General features: G+C 39.6%; 1 long non-coding RNA gene across 1 annotated transcript; it reads left to right on the top strand.

The window, feature by feature from the left end:
* Positions 1-363: 363 nt before the first annotated feature.
* LOC143883433 (uncharacterized) lies at positions 364-751 on the top strand. The gene is made up of 3 exons (XR_013252385.1): positions 364-432; positions 515-583; positions 725-751. It is a non-coding gene; the product is annotated as an uncharacterized LOC143883433 (long non-coding RNA).
* Positions 752-17,390: the final 16,639 nt, after the last annotated feature.

Genomic DNA, 17,390 nt, shown 5'->3' with positions numbered 1-17,390 from the left:
GGTGCATGTAAATTTCATGCGGTCCCGTTGCTAGGAATATTCACCGACGTTCACTAAACGTCCCTAAATGTTGTTAATCAATGGCGTTTGCTATCAAAACGTAGCAAAACATGTGTTTATCCCATGGCTTGGACCAAATTTTGTCTTTGTTTTCAACGACGTTTAACAAAACGTCAGTAAATCGAGGAATAATCACTTTCTGGCTTAGTTTTCAGCTACGTTCAATGAAACGTCGGTTATTCTAATTACACCGGCGGGTTTTATTGACCCTTGATGAAGGTCTTAGTAAAAACCCAAAATTAAAAGAAATGGACCACGCACGCAAATCCTCTTTCTCCCTCCCGCGCACTGTTTTCACCCTCCTCTGTGTGGACTATCTCTCCGGTAACCCTCTCTCTCCAGCGAGTATCTCTCCGGCATCTTCCTCAATAGGTAGGTTTTTGTGATTTTATTTCTTGGGTTTTGATTTGCTTTTAAGGGTTTTGATATTCATTTTCAATTGTCTTTTTTCTAGGGTTTTGGTTTCTTTAAGAGAAGGGGTTTTGAAGCTGGTTTTCTCACAAAAGAAGGCGAAGGAGAAAGGGTATGAATCTCATTTATTCACATTGCCCTAGGGTTTTGAATCTCCTTTTTTTTCCCTTGGAAAATAAGGGTTTTGAATCTCATCTTCTTAGATTTATCTTAAATCTAGGGTTTTGATTTCAGTTTCAATTGTTTTTTCTAGGGTTTTGGTTTCAATAGAAGGGGCTTCTGTAGACACCCCATTTTGCTCCGCTTTAATTAACAAAGAAGTTAGTATTTTTTATATCGGTTTTCTACTATTTTCCATTTTCGTGTCCGTCTCTTACATTTTCACAATCTTTTCAGTCATCTGTCATGTTATGTATTTTTCCGCTAAGTGGTGAGGAGGGTTATTCACAAGAATCTAAACAAGAGAGAATAAGGACCCATTTAGTGGGCCCGCATTGAGAATTTTGAATAAATCTAAGTCAACAAAGAGGGCCCACGCATTGTTTCGGTAAAAGATAAAGTTCTTAGATTATTCGGACCCGATGTGATGTGGGGAGTCCCAGCAATTTACTTTGTGATCCAGAAGATCAAGGGTTCAGATTATATATAAGATTAGCTTAAGGGCATAATCTATGCTTACACTATGGCCCATTGAATAAAAAAGTTTGGATTACATATGAAGTTAATTTGGGAGTGCAATTTAATTTATCCTGGGTCCCATTAATTGGGCGATCAAGATCATCTTATGTAAATGATTTGGGGGGCACAACCTGTTTACATTGCAGCCTAGCAAAAGGACAGTTCGGATCAGCCCGCAAAAAAATGATTTGGTGAAACACAATTCATTATACCATGGCCCATCTGATTGGACAGTTTAGATCATTCTATTATGAATTATTTTGGGGCGCAACCAATTTGATTTTTGCCCATTAATCGGATAAGTTTGGATTATCTTATCAAAGTGGTGTTGGAGGAGGCGCGGCCAATTCAAACTGTGGCCCATTCAAATTTGAGCGGTTCGGATCGTATAGTAGCTTATCTGATTTCGTCCGAACACGATTCGGTCAACTCAAATGGACCCGCCGGGCATTTTAAAGTTTTAATTTTCGAATAAATAAAATTCATTTTTACATGGGGGTGTGCTAATGTTTTAAAATTTCAAAATCTAATGGGATGCATGCTCGGCCAATATTTGATGGAGCCTACAATATCGCGAATTTTATTCCCAAAGTGATTCGTTCATACAACTAAGACCCACTGTGAGTGTTCAACTTTAAAGAAAAAGGTTATTTCTATGAAAGCCGCACTCTATCTCTTATCTTGAAATGCAAGTTATTTTTTTTAGAAGCCTTCTATTTCAGAATTTTACTATTGACCGAGTTGGCAAGTTGAAAAAAATAAATCGCCAGGGCAATCTTTGGAAGGTGGCTGAAGTTGAAAGATATTGTTATTGGGAATTCCGATATCAATTCTTGCAAGATATGGTAGTTTCGGCACCTCTAAATTATTAAAAAGTCATCATTGCCAATAATAAATTTCGTTGTTTTCTTTGAAGTAGCAATGCCTTATATGTGTGGCGTCAGTTGCTGTTTTCTTGCTCAAACTTCTTCTAGAAAGTTGCTGCCATTCCTAAAAGGAGTTGTTTAAAAAAGAAGTAGGTTGCCATATGGGTTCAATCAAGAAAGGAAGGATGCATTGATTTAAGAAAATATCCTATTTTATAAGGAGAGGAGAAAGGAAAGAAAGAAAGGAGATAAAACAGCAGCTCTCTCAAAGCTCTGATGGCTCGATTCCTCGAGGGTTCGCTCATCTACCTCCCTCAAAACAGCAGCTCATCTCTCCATTTCTCTCATCGACCTCCCTCAAAACAGCAGCTCATCTCTCCATCTCTCTCGATCTCTCCACAGCACTCTCATCTCTCCATCTCTCTCATATATCTCCATAGCCCTCTCATCTCTCCATCTCTCTCATATATCTCCATAGCTCTCATCTCTCAATCTCTCTCATCTATCTCCACAGCTCTCTCACCTCTCCACAGCTCTCTCACCTCTCAAGCTCTCTCTCACCTCTCCATCCCTCTCGTCTATCTCCACAGCCCTCTCTATCTCTCTTTCTCGCTCCATCTCTCAAAACAGAGCGGGCCTTCTCCATCTCTCAAAAAAAACAGAGTCTCGTCTCTCTCCTCAAAACAGCAGCTCTTGGAGATCAAACTCTCACTCCACCTCTCATTTTTCTCTACAGCCCTCTCACTCTCATCTCTCCCTCTCTCTCACTCTCATCTCTCCACACTCTCCACAGCCCACTCTCATCTCCCATCTCACGGTTTTTCTTGGGAGCAGCCCTCTCCCATCTCACATTTTCTTGGAGCAGCACTCTCTCTCCCTCTCAACACACTCTCATCCTTCACCTCTCTCAACAGCCTACTCATCTCTTTCTCACACAAGTGCAGCACTCTCACTCCATTGATATTGGCAGTCTCTCAACCTTTGACAAGCAGCCCTCTCATCCCATCTTCCAAGAAGCTTTCTTTTATAATTTTCATGAATAACAGTTTGGTTGGGATCGAGTAGCTCTGTTGGAGAGGAAGACTTGGACGAATTCTTCTTTCTATTTGTTGACCGAATGTTTTGGCTCAAGCTCGGCCGGATCCATTGCTAATAAGGTTATTTTTCATAAGTATTGGGGAGAAGCTTTCGGATTCAATCTCGGAATTTCGGCATCAAATCATCATCCTCGGACTCTCGCACTTTCGGATTCGGCTCGGATCGCCACCAAAGGTAGGTTCATTCTTCTTAGATTTTTCTAGAATTATTCCGTATTATTTTTACGTATTTTTGCATGGTTTTAGTATTTATGCTTATTTAATTCAATAATATATGGGTTGGCTCAAAATCGGGTTTGCATGAGTATTTCGAGGTCCGATTCGTCTCAAAGTTTAATGCAATGATTTATTTAATGGGACTAAAAGAACTATCGGATTGGATCATACGTTGGATCTAACGATTTCCAGAATTTGAATGAAGATTGAAATTTAATTTGAATTAATGACCGGGATATTAAGAAATTGGAAAAAACAGCTATCTTAGGATAATCTATTTCTTGGAATATTATAATTTTTTTGTGTTCATCATATCAGAACAATGTTAAAGAACATCTTTCAAAGTCATAATTTTCTCAAAAATCATGTTTAAAAATTAGAAAACTCTTAAAAAACATCTTTTTGAAGAAGAAAAATGGAAAATATACCAAATAAGTTCTAAAATTAATGAAATTTCATAGTAAAATAATATGATGTTGATATATTCTGCCATGAATTTTTAATGATTTTAGGATTCTATTTGGTATATCGTTTGATATTTTCTTTTGAAACAACCAGATTTTGTGAGGTTTTTTATTAATATCAACTCATGATTAAAATTTTCAAAAATTTTACAGTAGTCTTATATTGTAAATAATATGTTACTGTAAAAGTTTCAATTGATTTGGAATTTTGTTTCCTAGGGGATTCTGTGTAAATTCATAATCTGATCTGAATCTTTAAAAATCTGGAATTGATAGTAAATCGTATCTAAAATTCATGAAATCTTCACAGTAGACTATATTCATTAATACCTTGTTATTGTAGAAATTTTAATTGATTTAGATTTCTATTTCTAAGAGTTTCTTTGTAATTTTAACAATCTGGTCTCATTGTTATTAAATCGGAAATTAATAGCAACTTAATATAAAAATCTATGAAAGTTTTCCAGTAAGCTATATTCATTCATATCTTGTTACTGTAGAAATTTAAATTTATTTTGAATTTTTTTTGCAATGAGTTCATTTGTAAAATCATCCATGTGATTTGAAATTGATAAAATCTATCAAAAATCGAAATTAACCAAAACCATTATGAAAGCCTCCAGGGAACTTTAATTTTCTGTCACGCATTCATTCTTTAAGCCGCTGAAACAGAAATCTTAGGAGTCTTAGATTTCCTTTGTAAAATTGCCCTACTAGGATAGTTTAGATGCCGAGGATGCATCCATAATCGTATCCCAATTACAATTGATCCTTGACAATTTGAGTATTTAAATTATAGCATGTTATTGGCTCCGAGGTCTACTGTCCACGGAAATCCTAAGAAATATGCCAGACAATAAGGTGCTATAACTTAAGTATTAAATTGCGCAAGGAAAGAGCGCACGATTCCCTTCCATGGATGCGATTCGAGGCCAAAACTTGTGACCTTTGGTATTCCTTAGAGGTTTAGGAACCGAAAATCATTAATTTCAACAAATTGAATCAATTTACCTCATATTTTTCGGAACCGTTGGATTGCGGTTTTCATCGTAAGAACCATTAGAGCCCCATTTAGGAACACTTGCGTCATGTTGTATTCTAGGTTTTAGGGTGTCCTAGAGTTAGGGAGTTCAGCCTCGTCACGACCGATTGCTATTATTAGCAATTGAGTCATAGATCTAGTTACACTACTTATCCCTTTTTTCCATAGGATAAGCCTAGTTACCTAGGATGTAGGTTCACCTGCATTAGTCTAAGGGGTGTCTTGCACTTAGATAGGATCATATAGCATCTTAGATGAGGTCCTAGGATAATAAATCTTCAACTTGAATTAAATAACTTCTCTTAAAACTGTTGAAACAGTCAATCCAGTCTAGATCGGTGTCCTAGATGAGTTAGGCATAAGTAGCTTAGCTTAGGTGCACCGAACTACGTCGACTCTGATCCCAGTGAGGCTTGGGTACGTAGGCAGCTTGGATGCTTGATGGCATACCAATCACGAGTCGGCTCCACACATAAGTGGGGTTTTGTACATTAATCCTTAAATTAAAAGTAATTAAATCACTTAGGACTTTCCATGAAATTAGAATTTTAGGAGAACTTTCACTTAGATTGAATTCAAATAAATTAAGAAAATTAAGATACACATTTAGGAATTACACTAAAATTAGATCTTAGGATTCATGTCACGTAGTTCGCACATTAATATAGAGTTAAATGAGCCATTTAAAAGAAATTCAAAAGACCGATAATCGGGCAGAAATGGTGCATGTGGTGGTAACTTTTCATACCTTCCATTCTCGTAACCAGGTAACGAGTCTAGATTTCTGGTCAATTATGGGTCCTAGATCCCTCATCTAGGTGGCGACTCTGTCACTCTCTTTTGTGTGGAATTCGGATTGCCTTAGTGATCCCAAGTTCACGGAAAAGATGAATTAAATCACACCTTGCTAGGCTCGGCGGCTTACTCTTGCCCTTATGGGTACTGGATTGCACGTTTGTTTGCACCCTATGGCTTAGTTGCTGCCTGCTTGGTTGGGTAATTAAAATCAATAATAAAAAGCATACGTCATTCGCGTGGGTACGAGAGACCAAGAGAGAGAGTGGCGGCTCGCGCCCCACCCGTCTCGCTGGATCGGGTCCTACAGCTTCCCTTCACAAAAGAAGGCGAAGAAGAAAGAGTATGAATCTCGTTTATTTACAGTGCCCTAGGATTTTGAATCTCGTTTTCTATTTTTTTCTCTTGGAAATTAAGGTTTTGAATCTCCTTTTTAGAGATTTATCTTAAATCACTAATCTCTTCTTTACTCTTTTGGAAAGAGTAAAGAGATGGCGCAAAGAGATGAATTTTATTTCGTACCAACCATTTCTACCCGCTACATGTTTGTAGAAATGGCGCAAAGAGATGTTTCGATGCTCTTCTCCATATGTTTTTTGAAGCAATGCCATGTTGTGCTTAAAGTTTGATTAGAAATACTCTTTATATGATTGATTTGTGTTATAATTGTGATTTATTTGTGGGTTTTTTCCATTTTGAAATCCTGTTTTAAGGATTTCTTTAGTGTTACAAATGCGATTTGTTTGTGGGTTGTTGCCATTTTTGAGTGTGGATTTGGGTGTGTATTTTGGACTATCCCATTTTTCAACACAAGTTCCTTCTGGCATTGTTTCCAGTACAAACACATGATTCTCTCAGAATTTTGGCACCAACTAGCAGCCCATTTATCAAACTCGACAAACATTGTTATTACTTATGTTTGGTAAGCAATCAAGGAGCCATGTTTCAATATTTATTATGTACGTGCTACCATTTTAACATGGAATGGTTGGTAATAAATGTCAAACAACCTAAACATAAAGCAATCCATGCTTAATTTTTTGCAAACTGACTATGCATTCAAAATACTTTATGAACCCAATAGAATTTTAGCAAATGGTCAATCGAAAACCATGATTTTATAGAACTTCAATAAATCATTGTGCGAAAATGTTCCAACTCACGCCTCTCACTTTCCCCATTTTTTTAGTACATATTATAATTTTATCAAAATGTGATGGTGAGAATGTGTGTGTATAAAACTGTTTATTCTTGCATGTCAATTTTTCCATCTCGGATATAAAAAATTATCAGTCTGTCCAACACTAGATTTCGAGTTCTGTTACCATAGATTACAGGTTGGACAATGTTTTATAGACTAAAGAGATATGACCCATGATGTCCTAATGTTTTGTGTTAAACAACCAGTTAATCCAAAAGCTTAAGTTGTTGGAGAAAGTGTTATTAAATCTTTTATACTTTAAAATTAGTTTCCCTTGTTTTTACATTACCTTATGGTGCTTGTTTTTATACTTTAAAATCTGTCTCACTGCTGCCTTGGTGCTTGTTTGGATCAAATGTTTATTCAATTCAATATTGACCCATTTGGTATCTTATTTCATGACAGAGCACGGAACAAACATTTGAAACTTTATGCGTTTCCACTCCTTGACAGGTTCTACTGAACTTAACAAATGATAATCCTGTAGGCTGTCAGAAAATTACTGGTGTATGTAATATTACACCGAATTTATAAGCTCCCTTTGTCATCTGAATGTGTCTTAGTCATCTTGAAATCGTCTCTCCCAATAGGTTGATCTTCTTCCTCCCTGTTTTATTTTAATTTTTTTTTTGCCCTTGCAGATTGTTTAGAAGAGAGAGGTGTTACAAGGGTGATTGATTTTGTTTCCTCTCTTAACGGCATCTGCGGTATGCCTCAAACCTGTAGTCTTTCATCTCATATCTCTCATTTCACATATCAAATCTCTCATCTATCTATTAATTTCTCAGTTATTATGGTCTTTATAGGGTTTTTTCGGTGACTAGCAGTCTAGTTTCATAGATTCGGAAGAAATTTGACATCTTTAGGTATTGGACCATTTCCCTCTAGTTGATTTGTACTTGTACTTATAATAGAATGAAATTGAATATTTTTTGGATGTCATGATTTAGGACATTTGCGCTCAAAACAAAGTGAATCGCGCCTTACAAATGATAAAACACACCGGTGAGACAAAAAGCAACGCAATATATTGGGAAGAGGAGGTAATTTCAATAATGACTTTAATTGATTACTTCTCTACCCTTCGATATTGACAAACAATAATATTTCTTACATTGTTTCATATGGCAAAAACCGTCCGAATTAAATAACATCTAATTTTATTTCTGTTTATTTGACTTGGTTGGGGTGGTGATGGTCGTGGTGGTGGGGGTTTACTAGTATGTTGTGTTGTGGGTGGGGGTTTAGTAGTATGTTGGTGTGGGGGTGGGCACTTGTAGTAGTATATTGGTGGTGGTGATGGAGGTGGGTAGTTGTACTAATATGAATGAAACATCTTGTTACTCAACCTCCGATTATCCAAATATATGTAAGTTTATAACCCTTTGTTTGTACATAGTTTATTTAGTTATTCCTCCTTGATTTACAGTTTATTTATTTATTCTCCTTAATTTAAAGGTTAGCAGTGGCTCTTGTTCCTCACTGTATTCTAGACGCAGCTTCAGTGGTAGTGGATACTTGGGCAGTGGGGGCTCTGGATTATATTTATTCATATACATGGGCAGTATTTTATTGACTATATATTGTACATGTAATTCTCTTTGTACAACACCTGTATACCAGATTCTTTTTTCAAAAGTTTTCCCATCTATCTTGTTGTTGAGGATTCTGCATCATGAGTAAATTAATGTAGTCCACTGAAAAGTAATAAGATCTCTAGGCTTAGGTAGTCCACTGAAAAGTAATAAGAGCTCTAATGTAGTCCACTGAAAAATAATAAGAGCGGGTATGTGAGACTTCTACTTGATTTTTAGATCTGTGATTCATTTATCACTATCTCCATAATATCAAGCGTACATAAAAGGAAGATAAACCAACTCAAGATCTACCCTTTACTACACTAAATGAGTTATGCTAATGCTACTGTCAAAAGGCTCAGCTTGTTTTGATAAAGTCACTCCTTTGTTAATCTTTTTTCCTATTTTCTGTTATGTGTTTGCCTTTGAAGAGCTAATTAGGAAAGTGTAAAATAAAGAATGGGGTTTCATTTTATAAAAAAATGAGGAATTCAATATTTTCTTCTATGAATTTCCATTTTTCATCTCATGGAAGTGATTTTTTTTTTGGGGTGAAATTTTGGGATGATGGAGTGATTTGCTTGAAACCCTTGTTTGGCTCCAAGGTGGTTTCTATTGAGGAAACAGGGAACTTAAAACTGGTGCATTTAGCTGATGGATCTATCCTCAAAGCTATGGTAATGATATACGTAAGGAACGTACTAAGGAAATGTATGAATCATCTTTGCACGAACCTGAAACTCTTTGGTGCATTTCTAATGCCACCATGTTTTTTTTTTTGAAATGGCAATAATAATATATAGCAAATTTAGGAGGCCGAGATGGACCACCCATATCTACTGGAAGCAAGAAAGAAACAGGAACAAAGAAAAAACAAAATACAGAGAAAACCCCTTTTCAGGGAGGAAGGTGGTCGAACCACAGAATAGAACCGCCGGAGACACCACGCTTAGCTAGCGCATCCGCCTTATCATTTGCCGATCTTCTAACATGTTGAAAGCCGATAGCGGACCCCGCAGTTAAGTCCTCAATCTCATCAAAAATGGAAAGAAATCTCCACGGAGGAGCCACCCCACCTTTCAGCCAACGAATCACATTTAACGAATCTCCCTCAACAATGGTCTGATCCATCAACCTTCTATCAATATTCAAAATGCCAAAATGTGCCGCCCTCACTTCCGCATCCGAGGAATCAGACACACCAATAGAGCCGTAGTATGCCCACATAACATCCCCCTTATCATTGTGACAAACCCCTCCCACTCCTGCCGGACCCGGATTGCCGGAACTCGCACCATCGAAATTAACCTTATACATGTTTTGAGCAGGGGGCTTCCACCTATGCAAAATAAGATCTCTGCGCTCCACACAAAAGCACACCTCCCGCCAACCTTCCCAAAGATCAAAAGCCGATACAAACCGAAAGGATGGGAGGCATCTCACCCAAGATATAACCAAGGTAATGATCTTCAAGTAAATCCAATGAGGATTCATGGCTTTCCCCTCAAAGACTCTAGAGTTCCTCTCCTTCCATATAGACCACCACGTAGCAAGTAAACAAAAATTCCACAAGGTTTTTCCTTTTTCCTTCCAAGGAACCCCTCCCCATTGGTGCAATAGTGACGGAATAGATTTTGGAAAAACCCAACAAATCCCAAATCTCATGAAGATGAATTGCCATATGAGCCTAGTGAACGAACAATGCATAAACAAGTGATCCACAGATTCCCCATCATGCAGACATAGTGGGCAATGATCAATAAGCCACATACCACGGTTTCTCAGAAAATTAATAGTTTGTATTCTATCACGACAAACCGCCCAACCAAAGATACAAACTCTAGGTGGGCAATGAAATTTCCATACCTTTGCCGAACATGAAGGGTTAGAAATGGGCATAATACTTTTATAGAAAGATTTAACCGAGAAAGTCCCAGAAGGTTCCTCAATCCAAAGCCTTTTATCCTCCCCATTCCTTTTAATGTAACAACCCTCAAGAAGGGCCCGCAGGCTAGAGATCAATTCCACCTCCCACTCAAAAAATGATCTTCTAAACCCAGGGTTCCACACAAGAACACCATCATTCCACTCAAAGCAATCGCTAACAAACGCCTCCCTATTTGAAGCCATATTGAATAATCTCGGAAAACGACACTTAAAGGACACATCCCCACACCACACATCCTGCCAGAAAGATATTCTATCACCCCTATACACTCTAAATCTAACCTTTGACTTGAAAAGAGAAGAGATTTTTAGAATGTCTCTCCAAACCGACAACCCTTTTTTTTCAAACAAGTCCAAGGATTCCCATCTCCCCAAATCACATCCATACTTACTTCTAATGACCTTGACCCACCAACGATCATGCTCATCCCCAAATCTCCATAACCATTTACCCAAGAGTGCATGATTAAAATCTCTAATTCTCCTGATACCCAAACCACCCAACTTAATGGGGACACAAACCTCCTCCCATTTGACCAAAGCAATTCCTCTCTTATCCTCATTCCCACCCCACAAAAATCTCCTCTGGATCTGTTCAATCCTAAGGGAGACACTAACAGGGCATTTAAATAAAGACATGAAGTATATAGGTATATTGGACAATACCGCCTTAACCAGCACAAGCCTACCACCACGAGAAACAAGATTCCTTTTCCATGAACCTAATCTTCTCTCGATCCTCTCAACTATAGGAACCCACAAATCTTTATTCGGTCTACCAACCCCTAACGGAAGGCCCAAATATGAGGAAGGAAACGCGTCCAGCTGACATCCCAGAATCACAGCAATTTCCAGAGCCCTCTCCTCAGGAATATTCAAAGCAAAAATTTTAGACTTGTGGAAATTAGATTTTTGGCCTGAAATAAGCTCATAGCATCTCAAAATGGCTTTTAAGTTTCTCACTTGCCCAATCTCCGGCTCACAAAATAATAATGTATCATCAGCAAACTGCAAATGGGAGACCTCCACCTCCTCCAAGCCGAGCCTGAATCCTCTAAAAAGATCAAGGCTGCTTCCCTTCGCCAGTAACCTACTAAGGATTTCTGCCACAATGATAAACAAGAAAGGGGATAAAGGATCCCCTTGTCTAAGCCCTCTAGACGACTTGAAGAAACCCTTTGGAGATCCATTAATGAGAATAGAAAACCAAGCAGATGACACACAACTCTTCATCCACGAACGCCATAGACATCCGAATCCCATACGCTGAAGAGAGTAATCCAGACATCCCCAATCCACTCTATCATAAGCTTTCTCCATGTCCAACTTACACAAGATGCCTTGCTTACGAAGTTTGCGATATGAGTCAATAGCCTCATTTGCAATCAAGGAGCAATCTAAAATTTGTCTTTTTTCTACGAAAGCACATTGATAATCCGATATGATTGATGGAAGTATCCTTTTTAAGCGATCCGCTAAAACTTTAGCCAAAACCTTATAAAGGCATCCCACAAGACTGATAGGTCTAAACTCCGAGATCCTGCAAGCACCTTCCACCTTAGGAATTAGAGTAATGAAAGTAGCCCCCGAACCTCTATCCAACTCCATACCTTGATGGAACTCATGAAAAAACACCACTAGGTCACCCTTGACATATTCCCAACAAGATTGGAAAAATGCCAAACAAAAGCCATCCGGCCCGGGAGCCTTATCTCTACTCAAAGAGAAAACAGCCCTCTCAATCTCGTCGACCTCAAACGGATCCTCCAATTTCCTACTCTGGTCACATTCTAAATGATTAAAATCCACCCCCTCCGGAATAGGCTTCAATATACCATCTGATGTATATAAGGCATTATAAAAGCTCAATATAGCACTCGAAATATCTTCCTTTCCGGAAACCACCGCCCCGTCCACCATCAATGAGACAATCCTATTACCCCTTCTTCTAGCACAAGCCATAGCATGAAAGTAAGCTGTATTTTTATCACCTTCCTTCAGCCACTTGACCCTCGACTTTTGCCTCCAGGATATCTCTTCATTTAGAAGAATACTTTTATGTTCTTCTCGAAAACGCCCCAATTCCTCCCTAGAAAGAATGTTCCCCAATCCCGCTTCCTCTAAATCTCCTAGATCTACAATCCTACTTTCCAACCAATTCTTTCTGCAAGAGTCAGCCCCTCTTTTCTCCTTAATCCAGTCCTTCAACATCTTCTTAACAAATCTCAATTTTCTCCCTATTCTAACATCTGCAGGCCCCTCAAAATTTTCAGAGGCCCACCATTTTCCCATCCTTTCTTCCATATTTGGATCCTGGAGCCATGCAATCTCAAATCGAAAAGGTGGGGGGCCCCAAGATTCTAACCTCGGATCCAGAAGAATAGGACAGTGATCTGAAACCGAATGAACCAGGGATTTTTGTATCACCTCAGGAGTCAAGCACATCCACAGCGGACATACAAGGAAGCGGTCAATCCTACTATGCCTCTCCCCTCTATTCCACGTGAACCGAGCCCCAGATAACGGAAGATCGATTAACTCATGCTTAGAAATGAAATCAGCGAATAAGACCATATTTTTATTAGACCTCGTGCAAGCCACCCTTTCACACGCAAATCTAATTTCATTAAAGTCTCCACCTAAACACCAAGGATGGGACCATCGCGCCCTAATCCCATCTAACTCCCCCCATAACAACCTTTTCTCCACCCTTTGAGAAGGCTCATAGACCCCAGAGAAAACAACTCTCACCGAGTCTTCCACCCTTTCTAGAACAACAGACAAGGAGAACCTACCTTTCCATTCCTCGACCACATTCCAATAAGACTCCTCCCAAGCAACCAAAATCCCCCCAGAAAGGCCAATTGAACCCACAAAAGAAAAGCTCCACTGACCTGTGAGACCAATACTCTGAACAGTAACCTTATCAATAACCTCTAATTTGGTTTCTTGTAGACATACAAGACTCGGTTTACATCGTTTAACCATTTCCTTCACTTGAGCTCTCTTCGCCAAAGAACCCAATCCATTTACATTCCATGATAACGTCTTCATAAGGAAACAATTTTCACGTACTTTCTCCCCTTTCTCCCTGACTTGACACTACTCAATGGAGAACTCTTCTTCCCTCCCTCACTCTTCTTATCCCCATAGTTAACACCCGATTTCAATCTAGCCAACTCTCGGAATGACTTCTTCGAAGATTCACTCCTGTGAGACTCGTTAACCTCTCCCCCAACCATATCCCTTAATTCAATTGACCGAATCATACCACGAAACTCCGGTAATGGTCCGAGGTATCTTAACCCCACCTTCTCACTAACATCTAACACCTTATCCACTGCCCTCTCCAGTAACTCCATGTTACCCTCAGACCCCTCAACCCCCTCTATCTCCTCGGGACTATTGGAATTTTCCCGGCCCAACAAAGCCCTCTTATCAAGATGCCCATAACAAGAAGGAATAGGAGAGGATAGCAAGCAATGGTTTGGGACATCCATACCCAAAGCCTCACTGATTTCGTCCTCTACATATAAATCCATTTCTGTGCCCTGCATATTTGGATAAGGAAAAGACACCTCATTGCCACAAAATGAAAACGAAGAGTTGATACCTTTGGGGGAGTTGAAGCCAAGACTACAACCATCGCATTCCAGTTGTGATTGATTGACTTGAAATATCTTCATTAACCCACCAATACCTGGTAAGATAGGATCTTCTACGGCACTTGTGGTGCTTTTCTCTCCCGCTCGATCCAGGCTGAACTGTACAGAGTGCTCTGAGTTACCCAAACCATCATTAATTCTCCGGAAAACCAGGTCCGAAGGGATAATCCTCCGAGAGTATTCCTCACACTCTCCCCTCAAATCAGAGTTAGAGTCTTCCCTACGATTCACCGATGTTCTCCTTAATTCAACGTCACTTGAATAGACACTATCCACTGCTCTTGAATCAGCTCTCCATTCTTCCAGGCTAATTTCATTGCCAGCAACACCATGCAAATCTGCCCCAAAGTTTATGATCCCTTGATCTGGTGACATGTCAATCAAGGGCGGGCCATCTGCAATGTTGCAAAATTTCCTAGCAATTGGCATTTGTCTTAAAGGTGTAACAGGCCCACTACCTCTCCCTGAGTTGTTCTCCACCAGCCCAATAATATTCTCCACCAGCAGGTTCAAATGTCTTCTAAGCCCAGTAATATGTCCACTGATTTGATCATCTGGCAAGCCCACCAACCTATGCCCACTTATATGATCATCTGGCAAGCCCACCAACCTAGCATCAATCAAGTCAGCCCCCCTACCTCTGTCAACACCAGACGTCTGACCTTCCAGAAACTCCCGCCCACTCCCTTCAATTCTTTCCTCACCACAAATTTGAGAAATTTGATTTTCAAATTCTGCGCTAACGTGCGCCCCCCTGCTATCATGTGCCCCCCACTATCGTGCACCACCCTATTCCTTCCAGCCCAATCCATGCTAACCTGCTCCTCCCCACTACCAGATTGGCTTTCCGAACATCCATCAGCACCAAACCCATCCTCGTCATCATCCGAGCTGAATTGATTGGAATATGTCTTCCCCCCATCCACCTTTTTGCGCGCCGACTCCATTTCGCATTTTACCCACATCGTTGCTCCGTCGATGCCAACCGGAAAAGCCACCACAATTGGGCAACCAGAGCTTGTGGCAATCCGAACTTTGGCCCACTGATATCCTCTAGCAGCTTTGCAGGAATCATCCATCTCAATTACACTACCAATCCTCTTCCCGATGTTTATGAAATTCTCCACACACCAAGCTTGAGGTGGAATTCCAGAAATAAACCACCACTCCACCCTTGTCAGATTCTCAAACTTCTTCGACCAAGAGCTCAATTCAACAAATGGCGAATTTCTAGCAGCAAACCAGGCTATCTTCGATTTCTCAAGAGCTTATGAACTTTCTCCATAAGCTCTTTGGTTAATGCTTGTATCATTTGGTTAATGCTCAATGGCTATACTAATCAACTTTTTGGTCTTGCAGGCACTTGGGGATAGAAAATGGATCAACTGGTTTGGGGACTTTTAAGTGCACTTGATGTAAAGGAGTTGCAAAATGTAACAAGGGGAGCTCCAAAAAATCTTTTGACAGTGTTAATTGATGCAAGAACATTATGTTATATATGATTTGAATGCAAACCTGTAATTTGAATGAATTGTTTGTAAACAATTTTTCAGGAATGCAAACTTGAATGTCGTGAATGTATACTGTATAAGGATAATTTTGTACCCATTTTTTGGGATTTTCAATTTTTTTTTTAAATGGGTACAATATGCCAGTGTGGTGTGAGGTTGTATGTCATGGTGATTCCTAAATACATATGACAGATTTATACATGTTTCAGTTTGTATCCCAATATGAGGGACAATTCAGAATAAAAGAATTTTAAAAAAAAATTATATTTACCGACGGTCAGGACCGTTGGTGATTCAAGCAATCAACACACGGCCAAACATTTTCAGCAACTGTTTTTATAGCGTCGGTGTTTATACCGACGGTCACAGAACGTTGCTGAATGAGTATATTCACCGATGGTCCTTAGCGTCGGTGTATTTACCATTGCTTAGAAAATGTCGCTGAAAGATGTATTCGCCAATGGTCCTTAGTATCAGTGTATTTACATACACCAACGGTTTACAAAACGTCGCTGAATATTCTATTTACCAATGGTCCTTAGCGTCGGTGTAGTTACATACACCAACGCTTTACTTAAAACATCGGTGATAAGCTTAATACCAACACTTCATTTTGGATTTTTATTGACGTTCATAAACGCCGGTATAAATTGTAACGACCCGACCCCCTGTAGATATTGTCCGTTCAAGGCCACTGGCCCGCCCGGTTTTGTTTTTCTCGCAAGGAAAACGCGTCTACAAGTGATCCAAGCACGTTACATATAAAGCCCCAAATCTTCCCACCCGTTCCGATGTGGGATCTCACAATCCACCCCCCTTGGGGACCCAGCGTCCTCGCTGGCACACCGGGGTACGGCGTGGTTAGCTCTGATACCAAATTGTAACGACCCGACCCCCTGTAGATATTGTCCGTTCAAGGCCACTGGCCCGCCCGGTTTTGTTTTTCTCGCAAGGAAAACGCGTCTACAAGTGATCCAAGCACGTTACATATAAAGCCCCAAATCTTCCCACCCGTTCCGATGTGGGATCTCACATAAATGATATCACCGACGGTTTGCAAGAAACGTCGGTAAATACTTTTAGGCTCGGTAGCATCAGTGACGATCACTAAACGTGACCGTCGGTGAATGTCACTTTTCTTGTAGTGTGGCCACATGGGCTCACTTTTCAACAGATTTTGTCAGGTGGCTTATCTCTCATGCAACAGACCATCCGCGATATGCCGTACTCCAAGATCCCTAGCAAATCCCATATATATATATATATATATATATATATATATATATATATATATAGAGAGAGAGAGAGAGAGAGAGAGAGAGAGAGACATACACACATACGTGTACGTGTACATGCATATATGTATTAATATCATCTGTTGTACTAATAATTTTAGTAGTTTTCCTTACCATGTCAAAGTTATCTCCCACTTCACCATGCCTTATCGTCAGCACCGTTTCCCCATCTCCCTTGTCATATGCAAACTGAATGGAGTTTATTCCATTTCCATGGGTGACGAAAACTATTCTAGGCTCAACAGAGACTTCCCACTTGTCACCATATTCACACCCTATAGGCCCAACCTTGATTAATGTCTTGCCGCATGTTACACTCTAAAAAAAAGGAAAAAGGAAATCAGAATAACAGATATCAGATGGCAGTTTTTCACTATATTTCAAGTACACAGAAGCACCGAGATAAGAACTTCTATAGTAAAGTCTCACCATTTTTGGAATAATAGGCCCTTCTTAGGCTGCAAGTACTGCTCCAAAATTCTTCAAGATCATCCACAAATTGTAGAGTCCAATGGTTAAGGACTGGATTGTAAACATATCACAATACTTATATTAACACAAGAAG

This window comes from Tasmannia lanceolata, unplaced genomic scaffold (genome assembly GCF_043159265.1).
Source record: "Tasmannia lanceolata isolate RefF3 unplaced genomic scaffold, GAP_Taslan_0.1 ptg000002l, whole genome shotgun sequence".
In the NCBI taxonomy this organism is placed as follows: domain Eukaryota; kingdom Viridiplantae; phylum Streptophyta; class Magnoliopsida; order Canellales; family Winteraceae; genus Tasmannia; species Tasmannia lanceolata.
Note: the sequence above shows the minus strand (reverse complement) of the source record. Positions and strands in the feature narration are given on the sequence as shown.